General features: G+C 35.7%; 1 protein-coding gene across 2 annotated transcripts in view; it reads left to right on the forward strand.

Annotated features, from left to right (window-relative positions):
- Positions 1 to 12,421, forward strand: part of CDK19 (cyclin dependent kinase 19) — a 120,894-nt gene that overhangs the window by 89,624 nt on the left and 18,849 nt on the right. The window lies entirely within an intron of this gene.

Consider the following 12,421-nt stretch of genomic DNA (forward strand, 5'->3'; position numbering starts at 1 on the left):
GAAATTAAGATTCTCATTTAATTGCTCTTGAGTTGGAAACAATAATTTAAAAGAAAGGTGATTAGATAGAGCAAATTATGAAAAAAACCCAGTTTATTTAGTATAGCTACTTGTTTTCCATAGCTGTTTTCCTGTGTCTTTTGAATAATACATAATTTTTATTGATAAGTAAATACAAATAAGATAAGGCTAAAATCAGAGTTTTTTCTTTCAGTTTTGTCATAGTAAGAAATATTTTTGTTTGAATGTACTAGGAAATCATTGTCATAATTTCTCTTCTGCAATGTCCTAACATTGTCCAACAGTTGCTACATGATTCAGATGTTTGCTTAGTTTTTTACTGAATTTGTCTTGATTTTACTTTAAATGTATTTTTTGTGTTCTATGTGTAATACTCTCCCTTATCTTTGTTTCACATATAATTTAATTATTAGCAGTTTATTCAAAGTATCCTAGACACTGTCTACTATAATGTATAAGTTGGTTTTATTCTTGTAATAGTGCATTTAGGTGTGCTTTCTTACATGTACATAATTCTCATATGATCAAAGAATGAAATTAGAAGTCGACTTTTGACTTGTTTGGGATTTTTGTCTTTGAATTCTGGACCTGATCTTAGTTACATTTTGTGGGTTTAACTTTGAGGGAAAATTGGAGTAAATACAATGTTTAGAAACTGCTATATATTACACAAAGCAGTACGTAAACATATTTCATTATTTTAGGAGTGATTTTTCAGTGATATTTTTCCTTTATTTAGTTTGTCTCTTCACACTAATTGAATATTCTACTTTCATTTTCTTGCAGAACAGATAGTTGGTCATCATATATGTAACATCATGTTTTAAAGAGATGTAGCAATCAGGAAAATACTATTGCTGAAAAACAGAAATAGCTTTTGCTTTCTGCATGTTAAAAAGGTAATAAAAAGGTTAGGGTTTTGTGGAGAGTAATATTTCATTTCCTGAATTATGAATGTTTGTAATCTAAGCCCTATTTGTTAATAGAAGTTTCACATATAATATCTGCTGCCATAGTTACAAGTAACTAACTTACCAAATGAATGCAAAAATGGAAAATGGTGTTGTAGAAACTGCAGTTCATTCTCTATTCCATTACCACAATATGAATTTGTACTAAATTCACTATAGCCTGTGAAGGCTTTCTGCATTTTCAGCATCAAAATTCAAAAATAGAATGTGTTTCTGTGTTCATCAGGTCTTAATACTTTAGCAAAGACATAAAACCTGTAAATAAAAGCAATTTAAACAAGCTTCAGGTGAAGCCAAGTTGCAAAAATGCAAATTGCTTGCCATCATGGAAACTTCAATAAAATTACTGAACAACTAGAAAGTCCAGCACAACAGAAAATGCCTTTATGCCTAAAATACTTAAGAAACAGGGTTGATGAAATAAGTGGCAAGTTATAGTGCTCTTTTCATGTATGGGCAAAGACTTCTGCTGTTTAATTTTAGGGAAACTAAAGGAAATGACTGTGGTAAAATGAAGGAAACATTAAGCTGACTTTGAGCTTGAAAGGATACATTAAGCAGAGTGTTTTTTTCACTCTGAGAACATCAGATTAGAAAAGAATGTTTTAGTAGGTAAAGCAAATAGTAAGAACTCTTTCATCATAGTTTTTTAAGAAAGCAAGTGGCAGTCTCCAGTGTGATTCATTCTGGGCCATCTTGTAGCATATCAAGGTAATAACATAATTATGACTTGTTTTTATCAAGCTGCAGCTTGTATAGTTATCAGTGCTATCAAACAGGCATGTTATCTTACCTCTCTTTACTACTTGCCTTAATTAAAGCAATAGCATATTTGATAAATGGCATCAGATGGCTTCTTGTATTTAAGATGGTTTGGATTTTGTTGACAAAAAAATTCTTCAAAGGGGTCATTCAGCCACCCATTAAGCAAGGCTAAAACACAGTCCTGAACAAAAGAAAGATGGGCTTGTTTAAAGTGAAAAAATAAATCTGGAAACCTGAGAAATCTCCATTTCTTTTTGCACTTGTCTAAATTACAGGTCGGCAGAAATGTCAGAAATGGCCATGTGGTAACTGCATTTACCAGCCCAAATGAGACTTAGGTGCAGAGAAACTGTAATTCAAAGCCTGGGTATTGCACTGTTACCTCATTCTATTTCCAGACTACCATGCAGTTATGGAAGCTGGAAATGTGTGAAAGGTCTAATCAGATACCAAAATGCCTTTGAAAGCAAATGTCACAGGAAAATATTTGGTGTATCAGGGAATGAATTTATAATGAATGCTGGGATCTGTCAGAGTTTCAACAACTCCATTTGACCTCATGCAGGAATAAAAGAGAGGGAAATATCTGGAGTGTATTATGTAGGATTTAGGATGGAAATATGTGCATATGTGTTCCATATTGCCTATGCAGTGAGTCCCACACATTCTGAGTGCATCAGATGTCCCTACTGTGCATGCACAGATTGTTGGCGTGCTAGCCAGGCTGTGGGGCCTCTGGAAATCTTGGACTGATGCCTGAGGCTCTTTTGGTCTCAAGTTTTGGGAGGGTTAGGAGGAAAAAAAAAATAAGACCTGTGTGGAAAATCTGGTAAACCAGAAATTACAGGTGGGATCAGCCAGAGGTTTGAAAACCCTTCAGGAAAATTGTACTGGGGAGGTTCCTGTATACCTCCACACCTGTCTATGGAGCCACAGGAGCAGGGAGACTGCTTTTAGGCATCCATGAGAAATAATTAAGAAGAACAAATCCATAGTCAGTCAGCATTTGGTTGCTGTATAGGAGTCCACATTCTTGTTTGTGAGAGATTGTGATTTGAGGAAGGGGTTGTGGAAAAACTAGAAAAATAAACTAAATTAGAGTGGTTTGGAAAATATTCATTTATGCATGCTGAAAAGAAAAACTCAGGCTGCACCAAGAAGGGAGCCTTGTTCATGCCCTGGGAAATGTTATACAACACGAGGAGTAATTGGATTCAGATGATATTTTGTGGTAAACTTGTTTTGGCATGTGGTAAACTTTCTTAATTTTGATTATGAAAGTTGTTCTTACACTTTTTCTGAGAGACAACATATTTTAATACCCAGGATTAATTGTTGCTCTCTTATCTAGTTATTGCAGGTACTGGATCATTTACTGCTCTTTTTCCCTCTTGCTCTCTAAAATAGAAAAATATGTCTAAAATACTATACAAGCTTCTTCTTTTATTAAAAAATAAAAAGCATTTTTGACTACAATAATCTAAGAAATGTAAAGTTATATAAAGGATCATTAGATCACCTAATTAGAACATTTTAAAGCTATATTAGTAAGTATTTTGGGAAGCTTGGGATGCTGACATCAACTCAAGAAATATCATCTGCAGGATTGTTGTGCACTAACACGTTAACTGTTCTGTGATCTAGTTCCTGCCTTTTTCTAACTCCTCTATTACTCTTGCTTCTCAATTATGTTAAGTCTGGAAATTAGCTGGTGGCCATTGTCAACTCTGAAGAGTCTGAGAGATGTGTAGTAATTTAATAATCAGAAGAATGAGAACAGTGCTGTGGGTCTGACCTGTCTCTGCTGGTGTAAAACCAGCAAAAAATGGAGATACTGTAATGTGGGGCAGACTAAGTTTCATTTCTTAGGATGGTAAGCTGGGTCTCAAAAGACTTGGCTTTAAATACTGATTCAGTCCCAAGGGTTGTATGTAGTTGGCTATGTGTAATTTATTCTATCCCAAGTGTTGTTTCATTATCTGTAAAGTGAGGACGCAACTTAATGGTATTGTCCTGAAGATAAAGTCAGTTAAGGATAATAGGGAACTCCAGTACAAGCATGCTGTAAATTTTTTTTTTGTTAATTCAATGAATGGATTATTTGTCTGAGAACCTGGGATGTCACTTGGCATCTGCAATTAACTTGACAAATTTACACATTCTGGACATTAAAAACAAGGAAAGGAAAGAAAAGGAAAACAAAAGCACTAAACCCGATTTGGATTGCTTGGTAAATTAACCTGTAAACTTCCACATATGGTCACCCAATACTTTTTGTATTCTCATGACTCTCTCCCCTTGCAACAGTTATGAAGGGAATTACTGGATGTTTTTGCCATTTTGTTTAATATCTTGGCAGATTTGCTGCTGCATGATTAGTACTACGACTTAACCATATATGGCTTATTTTAGAGCATGAAAAATAATATAAAAATACTCAGAAGGCTCAGAATACTCAGAATATTCTCTATAGCAATAGCTGTGATAAAAAACCCACTTTTGAGCAAGAGGTACCTTCAAATATCTGTCTACATTTAGTCCCGTGTACCTCAAGAGTCATCAATGATTTGTGGGCCAAAAATCTTCTGTACTGGTCATAGTTTTAGTTCCATGCCTTTTTTCCTTCTGTTTCTCGCTTCCTATCAGCTTTGTGTTCTTCCAAACAGTTGATAACCATGGGACCTCATGTGGGATTTTTCTTCCCTAGTTTCTCACTGACTTTGCCCTTTGCCAGACAGATGAGTTTTGCAGCAGCATGTTGTTTCTCTAATCTTCCTGAGCAACATATGCCATGAACTCAGTCAAAAAAAAAAAAAAAAATTAGATTTTTTTAAAAGAAAGATTACTTAGTAATGTAAGACAGGAGATTTTCTTGTGTAAGTTGGTTCCGTAAACATGTTACCCTCACTACACTGTGCAGTAATGAGTAGCTTTAAATCTGCACTTTTTACTATGAAATCTAAAAAGTTGGCTTCCAAAAGTTGATTTTGGCTGAAAACCAAGTGCCTGTTATCATAACAAAATACATACTCCTGGTGCAGAGGAGTTGTTTTAACTGATCCATCAGTTTGATCTTCAGGCATAATTACTTCAGCAATATCAACTGAAACTTTCAACATTACAGCACTGATTGAGTAGAATGACTGGTTTTCAGGACAGGTCTGATTGCCTCACAAGTTGACTTCATGTCAATAACTGTGATTGACAGCAAAATTTCCCTTCACACCAATTTATTTCATGTATTATCCAATGGAGTTGCTTTTAATTACGTCGGAGTTATTGTCAGTGCCTTACTAGAAGTAGCTGGGCTGAAAACCATAGTAACAGACATGTTAAGATCTTGTAAAGTAAAACACTCTGGAAGGACAAAGAAACTTCTCCAGTCATACTGTTTGGGAGGTGCGGTTTCTTCACGTGCATTCCTCTCCATTGACTGAAATAAAGTAGGTATCAAAAACTTCGATAACTTCTAGAAACAACTGTCATGGCTTGTGAATTGGAACAGTCCAAGAAAGTATTCTTCACAGATGTTCCTTGTTATAACTCAGTCTACCAGATAGCAGGGCTTTTGCTCACCTTATGTTAGCTCTGAAGGTGCTGACATATCGGATCTGTGAAAAAAGTTACAATAGTTAAAGATACAAGCCAAGTGAGAGCACACAACAGGTAGCAAACTCACTGTTCCTCTTTAGTTAGTGTGGAGTTAACCTGCAAAGAGTGCCACTGTGTACAGAAAAGCTGGTTTATTAAAATATTTGTAATTAGAAAAAAATATATTTCCCTTTCAAAGAATATGTACTGCGTTCTTATTTGCTGTTGTCAGTAATTTTTTTCATATGATTTTATGAAATGCAGAGCTGTGCATGTTTCTTGAAAAGCTTTGTTAATACTGTTTTGCCAAACAGTGGCTACTTTTGCCTGTTCTTAATTCTGTCATCATTATAGGAGGAAATAGTAACAATTTCTGTGTTAGACCTGCCTAATACTTTGCAGTATAAGAGAGATTTGAGAGATTTTTGCAATAAATCTTCATACTTCCTTTGCTTGCTGCAGTTTGGTATTTGGTAGTGGGAAGTAGCCCTGAAGCTACAAAGCTGCCGTTTGTCACCCTTTACATACCTCATGCTTTTAAAGTGTTGTCACTGGAAGGCTATTTTTCTTCTTACCATTGTTTCCATGAAGAGCTTGACAGCTTGCCAGGGTACCTCTTGGACCTTGGGAGGTATTTGCATGCCTGTTGCTGAAACAAAAGTAGCAGTATTAGTAGCAATTTATTAAATCTTGGAGGTGTTGGAGTTGTCATAATGTTCCTCTGCAGTCTCCAAACATCTAAAGATTTAGGATTAGGGAAAAAGCAAGACTGTAACACCCTTTCCATGCCAGAACTAAGTGCTTGTCCCACTGACCTAATTCCTTGCCCTGAGATGACACCACCTGAGGCTGGAGCAACCCCAGGTTCTGGAGGAACTGAGAGAAGAGAAAGAAGATAGAACTGTCATTCTATTCTGCGTTCATGCAATCATCACTCTATGCTCCCAAGGAAGTTAGCTGCTCTACTGCTAGCTAGTAGGTAATCTGGTTTATACAGCAGTAGTCTTGGAGATACAAGTGGGGAATTAAAGAATTGTTGACGAAAATGTGGTATATAGGATTCGGTGGGGGAGGGAGGAGAGGAGTCTTTGAGAAGACAGTCACTGAAAATCCTTGCAAAAGCAATATAATGTTGGTGAAGGTTTGGTTCTCAAGATACTGATGCTGGAAAAAGTCAAATTCTTGTGCTCTGGGGTTACAATTGTTGGTAAGATTTCAGCCTTGATGATTCCTGTCTTCAGGAATCTGCACATTTTAAATACAAGGTTTAATATAGAACCATAAACCTGGAATTTCCAAATTCTTGTATGAGAAGTTCTGTAAACTAAGGATTAAATTCTTTTACAGGATTTTCTGTTTGAAATCATATTTTTGCTGCATGAAAGGACTACTTAGGGCCTCTGGATTTGTTGCCACTCCCTGTATTAAATCTATTGTACCTGTGTTGTCAAGCTTAGCACAGTTATTTTAGTCTAATGTTGCAAGCTAGATAATGTATCTAATGCATAGCAGAAGTCTGAAATCATATAATCCAGGATCTTCATTTAATGATATACTGAGGAGTAGAAATTTAAATGGGAAAAGAAAATATTTTGACAACCTTGAATACCTCTGTTAAGACAGAATGATGAAAGCCTGGCCCATTAAAGCACTGCAGAAAATAACAGTTATTTTAAGTGAATTCAGAATTTCAGTCAAGATGCTTTAAATTTTTTAGGGTTGTATTAATTGAAATTAATTAAATTGTTAGTGCAAACATGAGAAGAAAGCAGCTTAGTTTAAAATGCTAGGATGAAGGCATAGCGGTAGAAAGAAAAGGAAGGATGATGGATTTCATTATTAATTCAAGTTAGTATGGTTTTGCAGTCAAAAGTTTTGAACTTTTACATCTTTACATCATGGCACAGAAGATGCACTTTTGAAATAAAACATTGTTCTTAGATAGGTGGTTAGCTGGCTGTGAACATCCCTCATATTAGTGGGAGGTGTTGTTTCTGTCTGCAGCACAGTCATCTTTGTGGCTTTACAAGTGTAAGTTATTCTTCAGTCAAAGTCTGTTGAGATGCTGTTTCTTAAAAATTGTTCAACATTGCCTAATGTCAAAGAGTGAAAGCAAATTTCTGACCCTTAACACACTGACACCATTTTTTGCTTCCCCTTGAAAAGCCTGTCACATCTAAATGTTTGACTCTGTTTTCAATTCTTCATAGAAGGTGTCACATTTGAAAGGCTAGTAACGACTTCCTCAACCTTCTGTTTTGCTGACTAAAGTTTAAATGAAGCATACAAAAACTGGGACCTTAATGTATGAGTGGGAAGGTCTTTCCCTTGTATGATAGCAGAACATATGTAACAGGCAAGTTCTGCTCACCTTACCAGGCCAAAGAAATCCCTATTTAAGGATATATTACTTTCTTAAATCTAATTTCTAATGCTAAAACCAGCATAAACATCAATAAACTCTTTTTCTATACAATCTCTGTGCTCCTAGACTCTTGTATATAAAGATTCCAGGTAAGTCTAGAATGTGCCATTGTGCTCAGCATGAGGTGGAATATTTTTTTAAGAAAGGTTATTTCTTTTCATTAGACCAACTGATGGCTATTTGAAAAAAATACACATTTACATATACAGCCCCATTTTAGGTTTCTAGTCCATTGGTGTGTTTGATGTCCTTGCCTTGACTGGAAATTTTGGAGGATCTTAAGTAAATTCTGTAACTCTTACAGGTGGCCTGAAAAGCCCTGTTTGGGCTAAGGCCCTGCTAACCAGCTCTTGGGTACCCTGGTTGTTGCATTAGCCTTTGACAGGAGCAGGGAAGCTGTATTCTGCTGTCTGTCCTTCTGCTCTTCACTGCCTTTACCACCATGCACACGTGTCCAAGAGTGTAGACTTGGTGTTTAAAAGAACAACAGGAAAAAAACACTTCAATTGAGTGCTGATGCTATTATGCTAAACCTCACTAATGAAGAATTGCTCAGATTGATTGCACCTAAATATGTTTTCCAAGCCTTTACTTGCTTTTGTTAAGAGGATTTTATTAAAGAATTCAATGAGACTAAGAGATCGTTCATTTATTTCTTTTATTGGATATAGTTAAGAATTAAGATGTATGTAATCTTGGATTCTGTCCTGTGTTCAGTGAAAAGTTTTGGTTAATATGCATGGGAAAATGTTTTATTTTATGGGTCAAGGCTGTTGCTTAATAAATTGCCTTATTGTCTTAAGTGAATGTTTCCAAGATACTGGAACAAATACAGAAATGAGATTATTGTGCCATAGAAATGAAAGAATACATGAGCATTTGTCTGCTTAATCAGCCCTATCATTGAAACAGTATCCCTTTGTTCTTGCTTCTTGGCTACAGTGCTAAAGTAGAGCAGGACGTGCAGGATTTTCTCAGCTGACCTATAAAGCTATTAGAGTCCCAGGTTTTAAAACTGGGACATAGACAGCCATACAAATGTTTTAATAATCTGTGCACACAGGCATTTATATGGGGAATGTTTACCAAACACAAGTGTCTATCCATAAAAGGCTAGTTTTTTTTTTCTTTTCACAAAATTATGTAGTACTTGAGAAGTATTGTCATAGTGGAAGGATATTTTAGTAGAGAACAGGTTTGAATGGAATCTCAGGAAGTTGCATGGTTAAGAGTCACTCCCACCCCTCTTTCCAGAGCCAGGGAGCAAAACTGGCTTGCATTGGGGTCCAGTGTAAACTTGGGGAAAGTGAGAAATCTGTGAGTCGGGGGACAGAGGAGAACAGCAGCAAAACAACACAGCCCAACAGACAGTAAAAACCTTTTACTATGGATCAGTCCTGAAGTCTAATGACAGCAGAAGAGACAGTAGGAAACAGACCCATCTTTACAGGAATGTTTGTGTTACTCTGGTAACCTTACTTGCATCCTCCCAAAACATCAGATGGGAAAACATTTAGTACCCAGTGCAACTCTGTAGGACCTTTGTGTCCTGGTTTTCAGTGGATCTGGGATATGGATGCCTTCAGTAGTTTTAGCTCTGACTTCAGAACAGTGAGCACCGTCTTGACCATTAGTAGATGGGAGAAGAGAGAATTAATTGTTGGATAAATCTTGCCACTTATTTTGGTGCTTGCTTTTAAAAAAAGTTTTATTTATAATGAAATTTTTATATAACATTATAAGAAGCTCCTTTAGTGCAAGGGGCAGATGATGTGCATTAGAATAATAATACACTGTACTTGAAAAACACTACCTGTGTGTTTTAAGCTCTGCTCTGTCAGTGCCCACTACTGAGGAGTAGTGCATGTTACTTGGAATATATTTTAAATAGATGTAATAATCATTAATTTTTTAAGGATCATAAATGGAAAACCTTAAATGGCACTAGACAAGTGCTATTTTTAGTGCCCATAGCTGGGCCTAGAATTTGTAATTGGTTGACTACAATGAACAGTGTAGGAGATTAAGACCTATTAAGACTGCTTGTATCCATGAAGTGTTTAAACTTAGAGGAATTTAATTAAGCATTCCTGCTAGAAAAAGGTGCCAGATGTGGTACATTATTATTGCAAATTATGAGTATTTTTTAGAAGAAACAAACAAAAGGACTAGCTAATCTTGGCAGAAAATCATTAACTGTGAATGGTATCAATATATGCCAAGGATGCGTTCAAGATCAGGTTACATAAAAGGTTCATGAAGAGAAGACCCTGACCTGCATGGCTGCAAGGCCTTTTCCATCTGTTTAATCTTTTCTTACATAAATTAAAGCTTCGGGTTTTCTGTACCAAGTCCTTTGGGTTACTTTATATTAGTTCTTTGGAGATGAGGAATATCTGGCAAGAAACATAAAGGGTTGAACCCCAGCATATGGACTGCTAGAGAATATAACAACTGATCAAATTAAAAGTAATCTCATGCTTGACTTGACCAATAATGCCACCCCAATATTTTTACATTATTATATTATATTTTTTTACATTATATTTTTACAATAGAAAATTGTACCACCATCTTGGGAGTTTCCATTATTTACAAAGATGTAACTTCCAGTTGGTACAATGTTTCTCTTTCTGAATTCTCAAAGGGTTTAAAATGCACTCTCTCTACACTGTATAGTGGCTCTTCTCTCACACAGTGCAGGTGATGAAGGAGAAACAGTTTTGAAGTTTGCTGTGTCACATCAGGGAGATTTCCCAGTTCGGCTTTGCTGTCAGGGGGAACACTAGATTTTACCTGTTTTTTTTCATTAAGAGGAAAAGGTCAGTCTGGCTAGAGCAGTATGAATGGAGTAATGAGCAGTGGCCCAGCCTCTCCCTCACAATGTGATGGGCAGTGAGCACTGTAGAAAGCCATGAAAACTAAGAGAGCTGCAATTCTTTTGGCCTCTAGATAAGCCATCTCCAAAAGGATTTGCTGTCTGTTATGAAAATGAGTGAATAGATGCTGTTAAATGAAGATTCCATTCTCATATTAAAAAGTAATTTCCATTCCAGAGTAGATAATTTATACCTACTACCCAGGCAGCAATTGTGATTAATATGCTGCATTAATTGCTTGAGCAGATAAAATCTGAACAGCTAAAGATCTTGTATTCATGCAGATAATAGGAAAATCAAAGGAAGATAAAACCATGAGAATGTGATGTAACGCACAGAGCAAGTTATACCCTGTCAAAAGTGTAAAGTCTGAATGAAATGTAATCAGATTCCTTTAAGGGAAGTTGGAAGAAAGGGTTATATATTGGGACACCTCAAACTCCACATCTGTAACATGATGGAAATGGAACTGACCCATTTTGGCAAGCTGAGTGTGATGGCTCATTTCTTGATTTCGTACAGAATGAGAGCAGTGTTTTTTTTAAGGACACCCTGTATCATAGGCAGCATGGGCCAAACACCACCATTGACAGCAAGGTGGGGTTTGAAGTCTCAGATTAATTGCGATAACCAAGAGAATTTTTCTTGATATTTTCTTTAGTTTGAATAAACTAAGCTCTGGTTAAAGAATTTTGTATCTTTTAGACTGACACATTAAAGTTAAATTGTTTTTTTGTATATTTATTCTGTTAAATTAGAAAAATAAAAAAGGTTTCCTAGGGTCATCTAAATTAATTTCAATTACTACGCAAGTCTCCACTCTTGTATTCAGCAGACTATGCTTATTATTAATCTGATCTCAACAGCTTTTCCAAAGTTATATCCCAGTATCCCAGACACATATTTATCAGTGAAGTAAATTAGCAAATCCATAAATCCTTTTTTTTGGGGGGGGTGGGGGGGTGGGTGGGAACAAGAATCTTGTCACTAGCAAATTCACACTTTCAATTTAAGATGCATAGTAAACCATTTGGATCATACAGAACACAAAGATGGATGGTAATGAGCAGTAACTAGAATGCATACATGTAATCTGATAAACTCTTCTCTTGTAAATTAATGCTTTGATCCACAATAGATTTAATCTAAAAAAGCATATTAATGAGAATTTTATGGACTAGAAGTTGTTTTTTCTCTAAGTGTATAGCATTATTAAGGTAGAAAACATCTCTGAGATCATCAAGTCCAACTGTCAAATATCATGCTGTTGTTTTCTTTATGTACTTGAGATGTAGATGAGACAGTTAAAGTAATATTGCTGTGGGAGTCAGTTGTCAAGTAGGATTTTAATTTTTTCAAAGTTTGGTAGTCACTCTTCTAAAATTGATTAAATTTAGGATCTTTTTTTCCCTCATTTTAACTAGCTTACACCAGTTGTTGGTGGCTAAAACATATGAGCCATTAGTCTTCTCCTTAGTATTTATTTGGTTATCAATTATAACCAAATTGGGATTGATTTGAATTGGATTGAATTTGAATTGAATTGGATTGAATTGTTTGGAATTGTTTTGAAATATGTGGTAGAAGTATTATTTCCATGTATCTTTGTGAGGGATAATCTTTGGTCAACTAAATGCCCTTTAAGCTATGTTGTAAGCAAATATTGTGTAGGTTTCTGACATAACTGAATATGTTAAGTGCTGGACTGCCACTATGCAAACTGGCTTTTGAGACTCTAATTTTGGTTTAAAGAAAACATATCTCCAGAT

The sequence above is a fragment of the Pseudopodoces humilis genome, chromosome 3, assembly GCF_049639895.1.
Source record: "Pseudopodoces humilis isolate 2021_Gansu_Grassland_sample_001 chromosome 3, ASM4963989v1, whole genome shotgun sequence".
NCBI classification, from domain to species: domain Eukaryota; kingdom Metazoa; phylum Chordata; class Aves; order Passeriformes; family Paridae; genus Pseudopodoces; species Pseudopodoces humilis.